Below are 21,977 nucleotides of genomic sequence, written 5' to 3'. Positions count from 1 at the left end.
GCCAGTTTATGGCTATGTTTTTCTGTTCACTGAACTGGCTCATTTCTTCAGGAGAACAAACTGTTCTGCACTGAAGCAGGAATTGGCTGGGTTCTAACAAAAAGATTTTTCCCCCCTGACAGTGTTTTTGCAAAAGACCCAAGTCAATTTATAGCCAAGTAACAAAAGGTCAGAAAGGTTAGTCAAGCAATGGGCGTAATTCCTGTGTGTCACAGCCAATAAAGGAAATGGGTGGGAATAAATAGTATGCAATTTTAACCTGAAATTATTTGGGCAAAACTATTATGGTAAACTATACAAAGGGACCCGTGGCTTCTAACATAAAGGATTTCCCACTCTGATTTTTTTTTAAGGCACATTTACTGTGGAAGAACTGAGATGACCTCAAATTCCTCACGCGCAAGTGGAAAATGTCAAAAATTTTTTTTCACACTAATCTATAAAAAAAAAATTGGCTATTGTTTTGCAGCTCTGAAATGAAAAATGTTCACATAAAAATTAAATATCTCATAGTTAAATCATAATTAGATATAATTCGCATGGCTGAATTTAATACAAAACCTTTGCCAAAAGAGAAAGAAAATTGACCAAAATGATAGGCTAAGAAAAGGCTCTACAAAGGCAGCAGTTTATCTGTTTTAATCACGCTACAAATGTGACATACTACTGCATTATTCAGTGAGCATAAGAACACCATCAATAAGAAATGCCTGCTTTTGGAGCAGACGTGAAGAACTGACAGCAGCAGCCAAGCAAGCGGAAGACAGCTGAGGAACCGTCAGTGCTGGGCAGGCCCGCAGGTCTGTGCAGTAAGGAAGCCTTTCAGATCTCCAGACGGTTGGAAGCCACCCGCTCCATCATGATGTCTACAGAACTCACTTAAAACAACTGAATAGGGGCGCCTGGGTGGCTCAGTTGGTTAAGTGTCCGACTTCGGCCCAGGTCATGATCTCATGGTTCGTGAGTTCGAGCCCCGCATCGGGCTCTGTGCTGACAGCTCAGAGCCTGGAGCTTGCTTCAGATTCTGTGTGCCCCTCTCTCTCTGCCCCTCCCCTGCTCATGCCCTGTCTCTGTCTCAAAAGTAATAAAAATATTAAAAAAAAACTGAATAATCCAAAAAGACAAATAGTTGAATAGAACACCGTCACAGTTAAGGCAACATGGTATAAATGGCTTCTCTCTCAACCTCCTTGCTGAGTACAACTACAGACACTGGAAATAACACAAGAGGCAACCCAGGGGGAAGTCTGAAAGGTGGAAAAAGGAAGACAAACAGGTTAGTGGCCCCAGGACTGGAGGAACAACACAGCAGGAGAGCATCTTATGACAGCTGCCCACCCCTCCGCTCTCTCAACACCCCCCAAGATCCAATGTTTCCCATGCCCCAACCTAGCAACAGAAGGCAATCCAGGTGGGCTCATCCTTCCCTGTAATAGAATGGGAGTTCTGCTGGTGATACCAGGCCAGCTGGCAGCACCAACAAAGATGGATCAGGAGCCCACTGACAAAGCAGTGTGGGGAACCACTCTCCCTCCCTACAGGGCCCCAGGAAGTACTCTTCACCCAGCAGGATGGAGACTCCCAACCCCCACCTAAAGGCATCACCAGACAGCAAGGCCTGAGGAAACTCCTTCCCTCCATGAGATAGCACCAGCAAGGACCAGTGTGAGCCCCAGCTGTGTCAGATAAACCAAGGAAACCCAAACAGTAAAAACAAAGGCTCGGAAAAGAAACTGTCAAGAGAACCATAGCCCACAAAAGTAGATCCCAACCTGTGTGCTAAACCTAACTAGTTGACTGCCTGGTAAAAGAAATGATTAAATAGGACCCAGAGTCTCCTAACGTAACAGACAAAATGTCCAGAAGAGAACTGAAAAATCACCCATTATACCAAGAACCAGGAAAATCACAACTTGAACGAGAAAACATAACCAAATGACACCAATACCAAGATGAATCTGATGTTGGAATTAGCTTGCAAAGGATTTTTAAGCAGCCATCATAAAAATGTTTCAATAAGCAATTACAAATTTTTCTGAAACAAATTAACAAACAGAAATTCATCAAAGAAAACAGAAGTTATAAAAAAAGGAATCAAATGAAAATTATAGAACAGCCCAGAAGAGGAAATTCTTCTATTTTACATTGCCAAGTTGATACCAAGTTAACACCCCCATTTTCCTTTCTTTTTCAAAGCCATTCCCTAACTTTATTCAGGAGCCCTGCGATAACCTTCCTACCACAAAAGGCCTGATCCTTTTTCTGACATTTCAAGTAAGAAACCCTCAAAGTAATCTTCAATTCTTCCTGACCCTTTACTTCTATATCCAATCTGTTATTATAAAGGAGATTCAACATAGAATGCAGAAAGTAGCAGAGATAGGGGCGCCTGGGTGGCGCAGTCGGTTAAGCGTCTGACTTCAGCCAGGTCACGATCTCGCGGTCCGTGAGTTCGAGCCCCGCGTCGGGCTCTGGGCTGATGGCTCAGAGCCTGGAGCCTGTTTCCGATTCTGTGTCTCCCTCTCTCTCTGCCCCTCCCCCGTTCATGCTCTGTCTCTCTGTGTCCCAAAAATAAATAAACGTTGAAAAAAAAAATTTAAAAGAAAGTAGCAGAGATAAATATTTCTAAGGCCCCCCTGTTAGATATTTATAATTCTTTTACCAAATATTACCTTTACTCTTTTGTAACACAACAAATGAGCCCTATTAAAGTCAAAGTTGAAAGCTCTGACCAAGACTCGTGTGTAAGATGCTTGCTTCTTTGTTGGTATGGCTCTATTTAATAATCAATGGGACCATTTAATAATAAAAAATATTCTTTGTTGTATGGCTCTATTTAATAATCAATGGGACCATTTTAAGACTTCCTTTTTTTTTTTTTAAGTAGGCTCTACACCCAATGTGGGGCTTGAACTCACAACCCCAAGATCAAGAGTCATATATTCTTTTTTTTTTTCCTTTGAGAGACTTTGACAGCGCACGTGGGGTAGAGGAAGAAAGAGGAAGAGAGAATCCCAAGCAGGCTCCTCGCCACCAGCACACAGCCCAATGCAGGACTTGAACTCATGAAACTGTTAGATCATGACCTGAGCCAAAACCAAGAGTCAGAAGTTTAACTGACTGAGCCACTCAGGCACCCAGAGTCATATGTTCTACTGACTGGGCCAGCCAGGTGCCCCAAGACTTCCTATTTTTATCACCGATTCTGGAAAAGCTGCTTTTTTTCTCCTACTGAGGACATGGAATCCCATCTTTAGGGCCATACAGGACTCAAAGCCAACCTAGACCTTAAGGCTCTTTGCAAATACTGCAGGACTATTTTAATGACCCCACCTCGCCATCCACCAACATGAAGAGGTAACACAGTTTTACAAATACTTGAGCACATATTATTGGAGATCGTATTTGCTTTTAAGAGAAGCTTTTATTTTACCTGTTGTCTTGCTTTATTTGAGCTACAGTGGAAAAAGCATGGACTTCAGAGTCAAAGAGTCCCTATTACTTATTAGCTACACAAGTTTGCAGCATCTCCATCTATAAAATGAAATAATTATGCATACCCCTGCGAGGATTAAGTAATATATTACTTATAAAAATGCCTGGCATATCACACTGGAGCCAGGAGAGCACCTTAATATTCCTTAGTTTCTTTTTTTCCACCTATTTCTTGCTGAATTTTATGGATCTGAATGAGTCACCTTAAACTCTTTTGGAACAAAAAAAAGCATGTAAACATACAATATAAAAATAGTATACACTCCTCTGGGAATTAGGGGTGGGCAGTGACTAGGAAGGGACAGGACATGACTTTCTGGGTAATGATAATATCTTGGTAGGAGTTTGAGCTGCATAGGTGTATGCCTCTGTCAAAACTCAGCACAAGTACAGTTAAAATTTAACTGCAATGAAATGTACAAATCTTACCTCAAAAGAAAAAAAAAGTAAGCTTATAAATAATGACCTCTACTTACTGATATGTATGCTGAAGCACTGAGGGAAAATACATTAAAAAATATGGATAGATGGCTAAATAAATGGACAGGATAGAGTAAAATGTTAATGGTCAAAACCTGGTGGTGGGTGTATGGTTGCTCACTGTGGAATTCTTTCACTTTGCAGAACATTTGAAATTTTTCATAATAAAATACTGGGAAAAACCTTCCTACAGGAAAAAATGTAAGGCACTCAATACACATTAGTTCTCTGCCCAAATTCTGTCCCTACTGTTATTCATCCGATTGTTCATCTAGTTGAAAACACTTACGAGGCGCCCAGTGTAGTACTGCCTACAAGTGTCTCAGCCCTAAGCCCTCTGAATCATGGGAGTTCTGTGAGGATTAAGTAAGATAATAAACATTCAACATTAGCCCAGTTCCTGCCGCAGCTGGTGTTTGATAAATGCTAGCTGTTATTATGCCAGTATAGCATACAGCAAAGAGTATGGGCTTGGAGCATACCAAGCAGTGGTTAGAAGCCATGACTCCTAACTGACCACCTGGAGTCAAATCCCAACTCCACCACTTTGTAGCTTTGGGCAGAATTTTTAACCTTTCTGTGCCTCAGTTTCCTCATCTGTTAAATAAATAAAAAAGGATAACAATATCTCTCTCTCATTATAGTGCCAGAAGAAGACCAAAGACAGCTACGTGGGGGTGAGGAGAGGGTGGTAGGAACTGGATGATCTGGGACTCGAAGGCAGAGAAGGGCAGGGAAAGCTTAATAATGAGCAAGTATGTGGCACACATATGGTTAGTGTGACAATTAAACATGGTAATATATATAAAGTGCTTAGACAGTAGCTAGAACAGTACTCAATCACTATGCTGGATACACACAGAGAACATGTGGATGAATGCACAAGTCCCTGACACCTCACGGAGTTGATTGACAATCCAGGACAGGAGGAAGACATGTCAACAGAAGCATCACAGAATGGGGGCCGATGTGTGCCATAGGAGATGTGCTACAACGGGCCTGGGACACCAGAAAATAAAACGGATAACAATGCCAGAGGAAGACCAAAGGTGGATTTATGGGGGGGATGGGGGGAAGGGGACTGGATGACCTGGGACTTGAGGGCAGGGAAAACCTCATAATGCAGAAGTACACAGTACACAGCCAACCAGGGCATAAGAGAAGCTATGTAAGGGTAGGTTGGAAGATTTGTGGCTGGAGAGGAATCAGAATCAGATGGCGAAAAGCTCTGCTGATGAATGTGGACTTTGTTCTGCAAAAGTGCTTCAAAAAACTGACCAACCATTTATATACTCCACTGGGTTAGTAGAGGTGAGTCTTCCAAATTAATTGTCAACCAATAGCTTATCCTTGACTCTTCTGACAAATAAGGTATGCTGCTCATCATTTATGCACTGTACTTCTCAAATACAGTAACTAAAAATTCATAACTGTTAGTATTTTACCAACTCAAGGCGTGAGGACAAATCTCTACTTAAGAAAGCCCAGAGCCTCTGGAAGGAGGGCCAAGGAAGAGATTACTAACAGTTTGTGGAATCAAGTGAGTTAGCACCACTCTAGTTGGTCCATCGCTTTGAGGCTTAACTCAGAATCTGACCCAAGAGATTAAATTCAGGAAAGGAGAAATGTCTATGCAGCAGAGAAGAGGTGGCTCCCTCTGGACACTGCCAGCTGGCCGCGCTGCCTCTCTCCAAGCTCACTCTGCCTTGGTAAACATATGACTGATTGCCAGAAGCACTGAGCAAGCCCACTAAGCCTTCCCAAAGTGTCTTCAACATCAGAGCCTGAGGGGAATGGTCAGGAGGGGGGCAGGTTTTATGATTAAAGGCACCAAATACTACTTCAAAATTATGTATATGAAACATATGAAATACACATGAAAACACACCTTTTAAGTACTGTTGGAAGGAAACTAAAATAACAAAATATGTATAAAGAGGTTTTTAAATTCTAGGATTACATGTGGGCAAACTTTTATCTTGGTATAAATCAAGCCATTTTAGAAGAGGCAACTTTGAGTGAGTGGGCTGGCTGGTTCAGCCTCAGAGCTCAGAGGAACCGAGCTCCATGAGGGCAGGGACCATGACTGTCTTGATCACTGCTCTATTCTCAGGGCCTAACACAGTGCCTGGCACATAACGGGTGCTCACAAAATATCTGCTGACTGAAAACAGTCGAGTCTTCAGCTCGGAAGTACAGAAATACAAAGTTTGTTTGTCTTTTTAGTTCAGTGAGATTATTAAATTCTTAATTGGGTGGGCCAGAATTGTTTTAATACCAACCAAACTCAATGGAGACACACGAGATTTCCCCCCTCATTTTTAGAAGTGGTATAGCTTTCCAGGAGCCTTACTGTTCCTGCCATTTGTGCAGAGCTGTCCTCTCCTTACATCAGGGCATCTGGGAAACAATCCCTCATCAGGCTATACCTCATCAGGTACAAACCTGATATTCAACCTGCATATATATATATATATACACATATATATATAGTGAGCTGCATACATAGTGAGCTCAACTTTGCAGCAACCAAAATGTCAGTCCCAGCCTGGTGGGGCATCTTCCGTCCTGTGGACAGAGCAGTCTGTACTCTGACAGAGTCCAAATCCTCCTGGACTTCACGCAGACTCCCAGTCTGCTATCTCTTTGCAACGTTCTTCATTTGAACATGTTATAAACCTCTAATTTTTATGATTTTTCTGTTTACAAGACTTTAAAACTTGGCTGCTTCCTAATGACCAAGGAGAGACTTTCATCTACATATGCTTCCAGAGGACTGCTTGGGTTTGGTCATCTCTGCGTGGATGTGCGCCGATTTCAAGGCCCATTTTGGCCTCAGCAGCAGTGAGGCAATATCTTAAGAGAATGCCAGGGTACTAATTGATATCTTTGGACCCATGACTCTGTGTAAGTTCTGGTTTGGATTTCTGTTTTTCCTTAAGTGCAATATCTTGCACTGACTAATTTTCTGCCCACTTGGCCTCACAAAATTTTCAGAAAAATCTCCCATCAGCACAGCTTTAGAAAGGTCTAGGAAATTTAACATATTCAAAACTGAGCCCACAGGCAACACTGTGGCAAATCACCATTATCATTTACCCACTCAGAGAGGGGGACTGACCTCCAAGCTTTGTTCCTATTCTTAAGCCAGTGTCTACCCAGGACCAAATTGTTTCTCTAGCCTATGATGGCTTTTTACTGAAAAGAAAATGAGACAGGGAGAAAACAGAAAACTCTGGTAATGAATCCTATCAAAATTTTCTTTTTTAAACAAATTTTTTAGTTTCAGCTAATTTTAGACTTACAGAAAAGTTGCGAAAATAACAGAGTTTCCATATATCCCTGACCCAGCTTCCTGTAATGTTAACATCTTACATAAACCTAGCACATCGAACAGAACCTGGACATTAACACTGGTACAATACTATTAACTAAACCAAAAATCTTTTTCAAGTTGCACAAGTTTTTCTCTGGCAATGTCCTTTTTCTGTCTTATCTAGAATCCTATTGTATGTAGTTATTTCTTAGTCTACTGTAGCCTGTGACAGAACCTCGATCTTTCCTTGCCATTTGTGTCCTTGACACTTTTTAAGAGTATTAATCAGTTATTTTTCTGACTGCCCCTTGATTTGGGTTTGCCTGATGTTTTCTCATGACTACACTGAGGTTATGCATTTTTTTTAAGTTTTAATTCCAGTTAGTTAACATACAGTGTTATATTAGTTTCAGGTGTACAATATAGTAATTCAATACGCTCTATCCTCATCATGACAAGTGTACTCCTTAATCCCTATCACTTAGTTAACCCATTCTCCTGAGGTTATGCATTTTTGACAAAAATAACACAGAAATGATGTATTCTCCTTAGTACATCATATCATAGGGGTCATTATATCAGTATGTCTTCTAACTGTTGATAGTTCACCTTGATCACTTGGTTAAGATGCTTTCTCTGCTACAAAGTTACTGTCTTTTCTTTCCTTTATAGTTAATAAACATGTTGAGAGCTGAGACTATGCAAATTCTGTCAATCATTTCTTAAAATACTGTCCCCCTCATTCATAAGTCTACTCAATTTCCTTAAAAACAAGAGTTTAGTTGATATGATTTCACCTTATTATTTCTATCATGCAAACACTTAGATATTACCCTTTTGTTTGTTCAAGGAATTATGTTTTTCTTCTGCTTATAAAAATAGCACACCTTTGCTGTTAAAAAAAATCACTGTGGAGAGCTCATAACTATACCTTTAGGGGTTGGTACTTGTTATGGACTAAATGTTTGTGTCCACCCCAAAATTCACATTAAAATTCTAACTCTCCATGTAATGGTATTAGGAGACAGGGCCTTGGGAGGTGATTAGTTCATGACAGTGGAGCTCTCATGAATGAGATTATGCCCTCACAGAAGGGACCTCAGAGAGCTCTGTCTCCTCCCCACGATAGGAGGATACAATAAGAAAAAGGCCACCTGTAACTCAAAAGAGGGCTCTCATCAGAACCTGACCATGCTGGTACCTTATCTCAACTTCTGCCTACGAGAACTGGGAGAAATAAATTTCTGTTGTTTGTCAGCCACCCAGTCTGTGGTATTTTGTTACAGCAGCCTGAGCTAAGACAGCATTGTAGATAATTTGATGTATATACATCCCAGTGAACTTTTTCTCCTCTTTTAATACCACTGGAGTCACACACAGACCATGGGCTGAAATCCAACTCCATCATGGACTTCAAGCAAATCACTTAACTTCTGTGCACTGGTTGGCCAGCATCTATTATTTGCAGATGGGGTAGGCAAAATTAACAGTTTTTTGAAATAACTATTCAGTAAGGTAGAAATAAAAATTTTACAGCCTGTATTTTAGGGAGAGCAATGAAACACTGCCATAGGGAGGGTGAGGTCACACAACGGGCATCCAGATGTGGCATCTGGACCTAAGTCAAAGTTGTTCATTGCTGAATTACTTTAAAATCTGGAGGAATGCTACCTGGCTCCCAGAATTTACTTATTCCTAGTTTTTCAAGTAAGGCTCTAATAGTCTATAAAGGTATCACTTAGAATTTGCGTGGTCCGAATGATAATCAAGAAAAGGTAATCTCTCCTATTTCCTCCGAGACAACACCAACAGCAATAACAACAGCAGAACACATGACATGCACCGGACACTGTGTATTCTGCACGCTCACGATGCAGCAGTTCATTTAGTCCTCAGCACAACCCTTGGTATTATTATCGCCTCCAACCACAGGTGCAGAAACTAAGGCACAAAAAGGCTAAGTAATTCCTAGGGTCACTCAGCTAGTGAGTAGACAGCAGAGTCAGGATTTGAACCCAGGCAGGCCCTAGTTCCAGAGTACGTGCTCTCAGCACTGGGCTCTCCTGTTGTCAGAGTTTAAGAACAAATTCTTGTCCAGAAGACACACACAGGCTATGAATTAGCATTCTGGATGAAGCTGAATTGAACAAAAGATTCAAATGACAGAAGAAACCACTTCCAGAATGGAAAGACCTCAAAGAAACAAGGAGGAATTCCCAGGGTCTCACCTAATTAGCAATCAAAGAGGGTCACTAAGACACAGCCTGGAAATATCTAAAAGCAATGTGTAAAAGGGAAGAGAAAAAAAAGAACTCCAAGAAAACAAGTTAAACAAGCAGATTATGTGAAAGAAATCCAGCAGAGTTTTGATTTTTTTTTTTTTGTAGCAGAAGCCTAGAAACAAGGCAATGTAAGACATAAGACCTCAAAAAAAAAAAAAAAAAAAAAAGATGAGCAATTCAAAACACTTGATCTGTAAACACAGTGATGCCACCCGGCAGACCAGGTATCCTGTCAATCCTCTCCCACTGAGCCGTCTCCAAAAGCTGCAGTCAATAGCCACCTGCATTTCCTCAGCTTCTCCACACTCCAGTGAGAGCTGACTTAGGAACTCTGTGGGAACTGGGCAGGCTGGGATCGCTACCAGTTTTCTAACTGGGAAAACCAGTGGCTTGGCTTCTTATCCTACTGGACCTGTGGTGGCCACTGCCCCTTATAGGAAATCATCTCTTCTACACGGCTCTTTCTTCTTCTAGCATCGATTTGGCATTTTGATCTGGTTTGCAGTCCCACTAACTAGATTAGTAACAATGCCTTGGAGTCTTAGTTTTCTGGCCCACAAAGTAGAGTAGTAATAATTTCCATACACAGGGCTATTGAGAAGATAAAATAAGCCATGTGAAAAAGCTCTCACCACCCTGTGTGGGACATGTTATCAGAGTGCCCAGGACATCTCCATTTCCTGAACATAAAGAACTGGTCTCTGCCCAGAGGCCATCCCAACCCTTTTATTTTCTGTCTACATGCTCTACCTCCGGGTTTATGTCTATTCTCATGACTCTGACATCCTCAGAGCAAGTGTGTCCCACCCATTTATCTCCAGCCCTCACAACACACCTGACTTTCTGACCCATGCTTCTAACTGCTCCTAGATATGTTTCCCTACATCTCTTCAGGGTTTCCTGAATTCGACAAGTCCTAAAATGAACTCTTGTCTCTCCAAATAAGTCTCTGCAGCCCCCCTGCATCCATTACCCCACTCCATAAGTTGGCCAATATTTCCACTGTTGGTCATCGCCTTCCCTAAAACAAACCAACCAACCCCTCTCAGTCAACCACGAATTCCCAATCTCACCTGAGTCAGACCCTAGCGCTTTTAGACACTGCTTCGAAACACCTCATTCTCTCTTTTCCATCACCACTGCTACCACCTTGTTCGAGTTCCCAACATCTCTTACCTGGATGACTGCCATAGCTGCTTAACCGACTTCCTGCAGCCCATGCTTCACCTGAGAGCCACAGTTATCTTTCTAAATATAAACTCGAGCATGGTGCCCCCTTGCTTTAAAACCATTGTGATGCAGCCCACAGGATACGACAAACTGAACTTGTTGGACAGGCATTCGAGGTGCTTTACAATCTGGCCCAACATCCCTTTGTTCAGTCTCATCTCCAGCCACTTGGGTACCTTTAGGCTATGATGAACTTGGGTATCTTCAGGCTTTTGCCCTTTTGTTTTATCCTCTATCTTGCAAAGCTCTACTGGTACAATATAACTCAGCTCCCAGGATGCCTTTGCTGACTCACCAAACTTCACTCTCTCCCTCCCTCCGTGTCTCCGAGACACCTGACACATCACATCTTTTGCCACTGTTAGTCTGCATGCACGCCACCTCCTCAACCAGACAGGGGACCTTGAAGGCAGGGTCAGAACTGCTTTCATCTTTACATCTCCTGCACCAACCTCAGAGTCCGTCCAGCTTAGAGTGAGACCTCGGTGGTTGTTAACTAACCGAATCAAGAATAGCAAAATACTTGTGAGCACCAGGTTGAAGCTCCGAAGATTAGTACACCTCACAGAACAAATGTAAAATGTGAAAGGGGAAAATAATGGGAGTAGATAAGGAGAGAGGAAGCCAAAACAGGGAGAAGCAAAGTTTCCTTATATGGAAGGAAAGAAAAGTTCCTCTTTGCTTTGATGAGAGTAAATAAATATAGAAACAAATGTTATTTTTGGCACTAAGAAAACTCAAAAGATTGTTCACCTTTAAAATGTTTAAAAGTTAAAAGGAAAGAAAAAAAAAACATTCTCCAAAACAGAAGGTATAACAGAAAAGAGACAACTAATATAAAAATCAAGAAACAAATCATTTATAGAAAATATGACAAATGCAATAACAACCATGAATTAAAGAGGATAAATTTACACATAAGTTATAGAATCTTCAAGATTGGTTCAACAGAAGACAAAACCCAACAATAATCTGCTTGAAAGAGATAAGCTCTGAAATGACAATAATCAAGTTAGAAAATGTAACAAAATCACTACACAAGGTATCTATGGACAATGAAAAAAACATAAGACAAGCATTGCTTTGAGTAGTTAAGAAAAAAAAAAAAACAACTAAGCACACCAGCTAATAATATTGAGACACAAACAACAAAAAAAAACCTAGAGAAACTTTTTTTTTTTTTTTTAAAGAAAGGAGTTAGAGGGGCACCTGGGTGGCTTAGTCACTTAAGTGTCCGACTTCGTCATGATCTGACGGCTCGTGAGTTCGGGCCCCACATCCGGCACTGTGCTGACAGCTCAGAGCCCGCCACGTGCTTCAGATTCTGTCTCTCCCCCTCTCTCTGCCCCTCCCCCACTCATGTGCTCTGTCTCTCTCTCTCTCAAAAATAAACATTAAAAAAATTTTTTTTTTTTTAAAGAAAGGAGTTAGAGATTTTGAAAGCAAAACCCAAAATACTTTGGAAGGAACCTTAAGAAATAGGCAGGAGTTGCTGCGTAGGAGAGGGAACTGCCCACCTGAGGAGCAGGAGTGGAAACTGATTTTTCACAGCCTCTTTTTATATGTTAAAAGTTTTCTCATTTCTAATAATTAATAATTATTAATAATAACAACCTAATAAAGTTTTCTATTTCTAATAAATTTCCTGTGAACAGACTAAACATAAATTTAATTTTTTCAAAAAAGGAAATGATTGGGGTACCTGGGTGGCGCGGTCGGTTAAGCGTCCGACTTCAGCCAGGTCACGATCTCGCTCCGTGAGTTCGAGCCCCGCGTCAGGCTCTGGGCTGATGGCTCAGAGCCTGGAGCCTGTTTCCGATTCTGTGTCTCCCTCTCTCTCTGCCCCTCCCCCGTTCATGCTTTGTCTCTCTCTGTCCCAAAAATAAATAAAAACATTGAAAAAAAATTAAAAAAAAAAAAAAAGGAAATGATGAAGTTGGAAAAAGGGACATAAAGGCAATAAAATTGTAAGGGAGTGTCATGTGCTTAAAAAGTTTGGATAAAATTAAATAAATGGATTTCCTATTAAAAATGTAAAATTCTAACACTGGCAGAAATAGAATACCTAACTAGACTAACATCTTTAAAAAAATGACACTCCCACACAGCCACTAGCCTCTGATGGTTTATTAGTGAGTACTTTCAAACTCTCCAGAAACAAACAATTCATAATATAGAAATTACGCCTAAAATAGGCCAAGATATACATTATATAGTTTATTGTACTAAACTGGTCCTAAAGCTGGCTAAAGAAAAGAGAGAAAACTATAGACAAAGCTTACTTAGAATTTATGCTCAAATCTAAAAGAAAATAATAGTAAACATAATCTAAGAATAGCTTAAATTAAAACCGTGTCATGTTAACAGATACCAAAAATTCAGCCGTTAAAATTCAATACCTATTCCTAATTTAAAAATTCTAAAACGAATAATAAAGGTGTACTTTCTTCCCCTTATCAGAGTATCTATTTAAAACCAAATGCCAATATTATACTTCAAAGAAGAAATGAGCCATGTAATCATTAAAAATAGGCAAAAAATGAAGACGTATTTGATCATCACTGTTAATATAGTGTCAGGACTTATTTCCAATATGAAGTAACATGAAAACAAAAAAGAAATACAAATACTGTAAATCCAGAGGCAAAATGTTTTTATGTATGACACCATTTATATTCATAAACCCAAAGGAATCCTTTACATGGTTATGATGAGTTTAAAATGACCAGAGTCATCACCAATATAGAAAAATCAATAGTGTTTCTGGTCCTCACACTTGATCACACAGGGAAACCTCCCAGGCTGTTTTTTAAAGTGCTGATGCCTACCTAAAGACTCCACCAAACAAGTACTAGACCTGATAAATGAATTCAGTAAGGTTACAGGATATAAAACCAATATACAAAAATCTGTTGCATTTCTATACACCAATAATGAAGCAGCAGAAAGAGAAATAAAGGAATCAATCTCATTTACGATTACACCAAAAACAATAAGATACCTAGGAATAAACCTAATCAAAGAGGTGAGAGACCTGTACTCTGAAAACTATAAAACACGGGTGAAAGAAATTGAAGAGGACACAAACAAATGGAAAGATATTCCACACTAATGGATTGGGAGAACAAATATTGTTAAAATTTTCATACTATGCAAAACAAGGTACATTAAATAATGCAGTCCCTATCAAAATACTAATAACATTTTTCACAGAACTAGAATAATCCCAAAATTTATATGGAACCACAAAAGACCCCGAATAGCCAAAGCAATCTTAAAAAGAGAACAAAAAAACTGGAGGTATCGTAACCTCAGATTTCAAGACATACTACAAAGCTGTTGTAATCAAAATAGTATGGTACACATAGATTGATGGAACAGAATAGAGAGCCCAGAAATAAACCTATGATTATATGGTCAATTAATCTTTGACATAGGAGGCAAGAATATACAACAGGGAAAACGTCTCTTCAACAAATGGTGTTGGGAAAACTAGACAGCTACATGCGAAAGAATGAAACTGGACCACTTTCTTACATCATACAAAAACTAACCTCAAAATGTATTAAATATCTAAATGTGAGACCCAAAGCCATAAAAATCCTAGAAGAGAGCACTGGCAATAATTTCTCTGACATTGTCTATAGCAACATTTTTCTAGAGATGTCTCTTGAGGCAAGAGAAACAAAAGCAAAAATAAACAATTGGGACTGTATCAAAATAAAAAGCTTCTGCACAGCAAAGGAAACAATTAACTAAAAGACAACCTACTGAATGGGAGAAGATATTTGCAAATGACACATCTGATAAAGGGTTAGTATTCAAAACATATAAAGAGCTGATACAACTGAACACCGAAAAACACCAAATAATTCAATTAAAAATTGGCAGAATACATGAACAGACATTTTCCCAAAGACATACAGATGGCCAATAGACACATGGAAAGATGCTCAACATCCCTCATCATCAGGGAAATGCAAATCAAAACCACAGTGAGATATCACTTCACACCTGTCAGAATGGCCACAATCAAAACCAAGAAACAAGTATTGGTGAGGATGTGGAGAAAAAAGGAATCTCCGTGCTCTGTTGGTGGGAATGCAAACTGGTGCAACCACTGTGGAAAACAGTATGGGGATTCCTCAAATAATTAAAAATAGAATTACTACATGATCTAGTAATTCCACTACTGGGTACTTACCCAAAGAATAGAAAACCCTAATTTGAAAAGATATATGCATCCTTACATTTATTGAAGCAACAAATTATGGAAGCAATCCAAGTTTCCATCAATAGATGAATGAAGAAGATGTAGTATGTACACACACATGCGTGCATGCGCGCACACACACACACACACACACACACATACAGAAATATTACTCAGCTAAGAAAAAGAATGAAATCTTGCCATTTGCAACAACATGGATGAATCTAGAGTATGATGCTAGGTGAAATAAGCTAGAGAAAGACCAATACCATATGATTTCACTCATCTATGCAATTTAAGAAACAAAACAAATGGACAAAGAAAAAGAGAGACAAGCAAAAAACCAGACTCTTAACTATAAAGAACAGATGGTTACCAGAGGGGATGTGGGTGGGGGATGGGTGAAACAGGTGAAGGGAAACAAGTACCCTTATCATGATGAGCAGTGAGTAATGCATACATGTGTTGAATCACTGTATCGTACACTTGAAACTAGTATGACACTGTGTGCTAATTATACTGGAATTTTAAAAAATTACCAAAAAATTAAATACAAAATGCCAATGCCTACACCACATCCCAGATAAATGGTCTCAGAATCTCCGGAGGGATGACCAGGCATCAGTATTTTATAAAGCTTCTGAGGTGATTCTAGTGTGCTGTCAAGTAGAGTACCACCAGTACATGCTTATATGCTTAATTACCTAAATATCTAAAAAACACAACACAAAAAGTGTAACAGTTTGTGATATTTGCAAGTGAACAGGAGTTCCAGCCATATTGCTTTAAGGGAACATTGCTGTAAGGGAACAGGAGTTCAAAAGAAGAAACCTGAAAGGGGATATAATCAGCTACTGTGCAAATGTCTCCAGTCCACTGCAGTTTAGGCAAAGAAGCAGGCAGTTGCCCAAGTTATTAGAGGGGGACATGACACACAGCCACAACAAAATAATGGTAGCAAGAGCTAACGAGTCTCGGTGCAAGTGCCGTTGGGATAGGAAGTACGCATGAGGATTCAACAGAGGCCGAAGGGGAACAGGGCTACCTGCATACCTGCATGAGGTTAAACGTGAGATAAATTCCTAGAAATGCAATTGCTGGGTCAAATGGTATGTGCCTTTAAAAGTCAAAGATCAATTTTGAAAGCTCTTAAAGGTAACATAGAAAAAGCATGATGTATAGTGTAAACAAAACATCGTACTTGATAGGTACGAGTGGAGCAGGACAATGAGCTAGGCTGGAGCGAGGCAAGATGGCTCAGTGTCGCCAGGTAGTAGGTAAACAGACTGAAATAACAGAGAATTCCTCATGAGTCCAATTTTGGCTTTGCCTTTCCTATTAACTCTGTCCCCACAGCAGACACCTGAAGGTGAAAGAGGGCAGGAGTCATGTAGCTATCTGAAAGGATAAGATGTGAGGCAGGAACATTTCTGGGTTGACTCTGGATTGATTGCAGACAGCAAGGAGACCAGTATGACTGGAACAGTTGGCGTGAAGGTGAGCATTAGAAAATGTACATAAAAGTTCACGTGTGAAAAAGCTTATCTTATGCTCTTTTTAATTTAGAGGATTGACATGCAAGGCCACAAAGTAGTTTTTACTCAATCTACACTTCAAATTTAAAGAATGAGCAAGCTGGAATGTGTCCTATATCTAACAGTAGTCCTGCTGCAGTCTACCATAAGGCAGGAAGTTCCAGAAGCTCCAACAGTAGAAACATTCCCATGGACTGGGTAGCCCCAAACCTGCGGAGGAGTGATGTTGCTGTGCAGTTGTCTACGTCAGGACGCTGAACACAGAACTTCCAGCATTATATACCATCACTGACTCTGACTCCATTTCCTCCCCTTTCTTTCCAAAAACTTCTATTCAGCACACTGAAGTTCTTAACTTTATAATGAAGACTAATACAATAGATTTCCTTTATTTCATAAGTTTAACAACAACAGCCAACAACAACAAAATGCCAAAGTCTAAAGCTTGTGAGTGGCTTAGTAACAGAATAAATTGAGTTCACAACTTGATAAGTAAATGACCAAAAAAAAAAAAAAAAAAACAAAAACAAAAACAAAAAACACCCCAAAACCGTAAGTAGGTCACATCTACTTCAGCAAATGAAGGCTTACATTAATTGTTTGCTCGTCTGCTTTGTCTTTAGTATTATATTTAGCATTGAAAAGTGTTTCCTATTCCTGAGGGCAGCCTAAGAGTATGGTTTGGGTAAGTGGCATTCAAACAAGTGTTCTAGTTTTTCAAGTCAGTTATTTAATAAAGCAGAAGTATAAGTCTTGCACTCAAACTAAAAGCTGACCTCAGACTAAACCTGCACATCAGAGAGACACAATACACAGCTCAACTTTTATTATATCCAATAATCAGCCTAAGGTAGAAGAAGTTCCTATCAAGGCATCTAGGATTTCACCTAGATTATATATTCAATAAATATTTTTAGATTAATTAAAAAAATCATTTGATCAAAGAGCTCAGCAATAAAAACCAAGGGAGGAGAAAATAAAGAATGTTTAACCATAACACAAAGACTAAATATAGCTTTAAAGACTTAGGAGTTACAAAGTATGGCAAGAAACTTGTTAAAATTCAGAAGCATACTATTTACCCAGGAAACATGCTTTTTCCTCCCTTCATTGGTCTCTCCACTTTCTCCCTTCATCTCTTGCAGCCCTGTCTGCATCTTTAAAGGTCCACTTGTTGCTTGGGCAGCTGCAATTCAGCCCTGTGAAAAAAGCAGCATCTCATCACTTTGTGAGGAGAGATAAAGTACCTTTTAGGAAGCTGAGTAACCCAATCTCATCAATCTCCTTTCCTAATTCATTTCCATCAAAACTATACACAAACAGAAAAACCAGGGCCGGAGGCAGGGAGGAAGGAGAGTAAAATGTGGTTGTAAAAATACAAACTAGCAATTTAAAACTATTAAAATTCTAGCAGAAATGAAAAAAATATAAGCGGAAATAAAGCAAACTCAATTTTCTCTGATAATAGATCAGAACAAGATGATTTCTAAAATCTGTAATTTCAGGTGATTCATAAAATCAGTAATTTTAACACTCTTTCCACCAATGAGTTTCCCTGTCCCTCTTCTGGTTAAGTTTGAGATGGCTTAACAGAGAGGAAAAAATCAATGGATGTGGGCCTTACAACTTCAAGAATGCACACCATTAAGGATATGCTCTTTTCTGATGCTCTGCCATTCAAAGCCCTGGGGCTTTCCTGGCATGGATTGTAGTGGTACCAAAAAATGGTCTACCCTGTGAGTTCCAGGCCAAGGAACCATATTATCATCATCTGTGTCTCTGACCCTTAACACCGATGTTGTCCCACTCTGCCCAGGGCCAATGATGGGCACACAGTATCTCTCAGCAAATGAATGAGACAGTAACTATGTGTTTTCAACAAACCACTAGAGACGCTTCATGCAATCTTCAAATTTCTCAGGAAGCAGCTGAAAAACCACTGCTTTTGGGGCGCCTGGGTGGCGCAGTCAGTTAAGCGTCCGACTTCAGCCAGGTCACGATCTCGCGGTCCGTGAGTTCGAGCCCCGCGTCAGGCTCTGGGCTGATGGCTCGGAGCCTGGAGCCTGTTTCCGATTCTGTGTCTCCCTCTCTCTCTGCCCCTCCCCCGTTCATGCTCTGTCTCTCTCTGTCTCAAAAATAAATAAAAAACGTTGAAAAAAAAATTAAAAAAAAAAAAAACCACTGCTTTTGAGTTCGTTTTTTTTTTTTTTTTTTCCCCAAAGCATTCTCTTTGGTTGACATGCCCATTACCAATAAAATGGCTCTAAAGTGAGTATACCAGAGGCCCTCAGAACCTCAGATAGAACGGTGCACAGGCACATGACAGAGGGTGGGAACTATAGGGATCTGTGAATGTAAACACATAAAAGCACCCTTCACCAAAGTAGCTCCTAGCTACCTTTCACCGTGATTCTTAGGTCTCTAATGTTCACATCAAGCTTTTACTCTGTGTCAGGCACTGTTCTAAGAGCTTTAACTACATTAACTAATTCGTTCTTGGTAACACCCATATGTGATCGATTCTATTATTCTAATTGCCAAGGTGAGGAAACTAAGGCACAGAAAGTTTACGTAAACTGTACAAGGAAATGCACTAAGCTGCTGTTCAAAGGCAGGGTCCTGGAGCAAACAGACACCCCCAGTAAGTGGCAGCCTCATCTGCATAACTTGTTTTCTCCTGTGGCTGTCATGGTTCAGCAGTACCATGTCTAGTTGGTACTGCTAGCTCTTGTTGGAAATTTTTCCTAATTAATAATTTATTGAAAAACTTAACTTTGAATTCTCCACAACTTAAAAACTGACCCCTTATTTTAAAACATTATCCAATGAACATAACAAAAAGGAGATCTTCCTAATTTTGTGGAAGTCAGAAGCAATTATTTTAAGCTGACTACTCACACTTACGCAAAACTTCAGCTTATAATATTTATTCCAGACACTTTGCTACGCTTTTGCCAGATCCCCTCTAACTTTGAAATCGCAAAGCCTTTGCTCAAGTAAGGCATTTATTCTCTTACACTCCAGTTCAGTTATTGGAACATGATGATGATGATGATGCCAAAAGCTGTGGATTCAATCCACTGCAGACCAGTTAGCTTTGTTGCTTCATGTCTACAAACTCTAAGCCTGGATGGCATATTTTGAGTCCGATAAGGAATCAGGTAGGAGTGTGCAACACAACTAGAATAAATATGTCTGCTAGAGAAACAGGTCCACAAATAACACAGGGCCAGAAGCAGAACTATGAGACAAAAGCATCAATTTCATCATAAAGAAAAGCTTTATGATCACTGGTATAGCATTTCTACGTCTCTGAGCGAGAAGCTTTTCCAATGCCAGATATTTTGCCAAATCTAACCTAAAGTCCTTCCTTCAAAAACAAAACAGGTGTAAGATTTGAAAAAAAAAAAAAACCAACTAAGATTTTTATCACACAAGCCCACCTTGACTGATCTGAAAACAGAACCTTCTTATATCTGACACCAATTCCGCTGACAATACAAAGCACATGTGATGATTTTAGAAACTGTCACAAAAATCACTAGCAGTGCAGGACAACAAACCATCAGAAAATTCCAATTGCATATATATATACATATGTATGTGTGTGTATATATATATACACATACATATGTATATATATATATCATAGATTCTTTAAAATTACTCTTAATTTTCAAAAAACCAAATAATATACAGTTATTTTAAACATAGTTTTTTTAAGTTAAATGAAGAAACTAACAAACATTAGTTCATACCACATTTTAAAACAACCCAGGGCCTATTCAAGGTAGTTTTACCACCTTCTATGAATAAAAATTTGAAAACAAAATTATATTTCTCAATTGTTATTTTAGAAAGAAACCCACTTGGGATCATCCATCTTTGAGTTTTCCTGCCCACAGTTGGAAAGAACTTTCCCAACATACAAACGCTGCAAAGCCCATGGATTCCAACAGTCACAAGGTAACTATGACAGCAAAGCCACATTTATGAGATCATAAAAATTATATGACATAATTTTTAAAAATTCACATAACATGAAATCAACCATTTTAAAGTGTACAATTCAGTGACATTTAGTATATTCACAATATCGTGCAACTTTCACCTCTACCTAGTTCCAAACCTTGTTAGTCACCCCAATATGAAACCTCATACTCATTAAATAGTCACTACCATCCCCCTGCTCCAGGCTGGCCAACCACTAACAGGCCTTATGTCTCTATGGATTTACCTATTCTGGGTATGTGACCTTTTGTGTCTGCCTTCTTTTACTTAGCATGATGTTTTGAGGTTCTTCCATGTTGTAGCAAATATCAGTACTTCATTCCTTTTATGACTGAAAAATATCCCATTGTATGGATAGATCACATTTTGTTCATTCATCCACTGATGGACATTTGAGTTGTTTTCACCTTCTACCTACTGTGAATATTGCTGCGATGAACACTTGTGTACAAGTATTCGTTTGACTGTATATCTTCAATTATTTGCGGTATATATCCAGAAGCAGAATCGCTGGGTCATATGGTAATTCTATATTCAACTTTTTAAGGAATCGCCAAACTGTTGTTCACAGTGGCTACATCATTTTATATTCTCACCAGTGAAGCAGGAGAGTTCAAATTTTTCCACATCCTCACCAACACTTCTTTTCTGTTTGTTTGCTTTGATGATAGCCATCCTTGTAGGCATGAAGTAGTACCTCATTATGATTTTTTATTTGCATTTCCTTAATGACTAATGCATGTTGAACATCTTTTCAGAAGTGTGCTAGCCATTCTTATATCTTTTTTGGAGAAATTTCCAATCAAGCCCTTGCCCATATTTTAATTGGGTTGTCTTTTTGTTGTTGAGTTGTAAGAGTTTTTAATACATTGTGGACACTAGCGCCCTTATCAAATTAGCAAATGTCCTATCCAGTTCTCTAGATTTTCTTGCCACTTTCTTAATAGTGTCCTTTGATGCAGAGAGCTTTAAATTTTGAGGGAGTCCAATTTAGCTCTTTTCTTTTTTCTTTTGCTGCTTATACATTTGGTGTCATTCCTAAGAATCCATTACCAAATCCAAGGTCATGAAGATTTACCCTTATGTTTTCTTCTAAGAGTTTTAGCTCTTACAATTAAGTCCTTGAGCCATTTTGAGTTACTTGTATTATATAGTGTGAGGTTGGGATCCAACTTCATTATTTTGCATGTCAATGTCCAGTTGTCCCAGCACCCTTTGCTGAAGAGATTGTCCTTTCAACCATTGTATAGTCTTTGCACCCTTGTCAAAACTCAAATAACTATAGATATATGGGTTTATTTCTGGATTTTTGGGTCCATTCCATTGATCTATATGTCTAGCCTTATGCCAGTACCACACTTTTGATTATTGTAGCTTTTCTAAAATTGGAAAGGGTGAAGAGCCTGGGTGGCTCA

General features: G+C 39.4%; 1 protein-coding gene across 1 annotated transcript in view; it reads right to left on the bottom strand.

Moving 5' to 3' along the window:
* Positions 1–17,748, bottom strand: part of ZHX3 (zinc fingers and homeoboxes 3) — a 63,580-nt gene extending 45,832 nt beyond the window's left edge. The window contains exon 1 of the mRNA XM_047069594.1: positions 17,634–17,748. The gene's annotated coding sequence lies outside the window, so the exon portion shown is untranslated. The remainder of the gene's footprint in view (positions 1–17,633) is intronic.
* Positions 17,749–21,977: the final 4,229 nt, after the last annotated feature.

Source organism: Lynx rufus, unplaced genomic scaffold (genome assembly GCF_022079265.1).
Source record: "Lynx rufus isolate CCGP_SWC_20201006 ecotype Redwood Valley unplaced genomic scaffold, mLynRuf1.p SCAF_8, whole genome shotgun sequence".
In the NCBI taxonomy this organism is placed as follows: Eukaryota; Metazoa; Chordata; class Mammalia; order Carnivora; family Felidae; genus Lynx; species Lynx rufus.
This window is presented reverse-complemented; position numbering and strand designations above follow the sequence as displayed.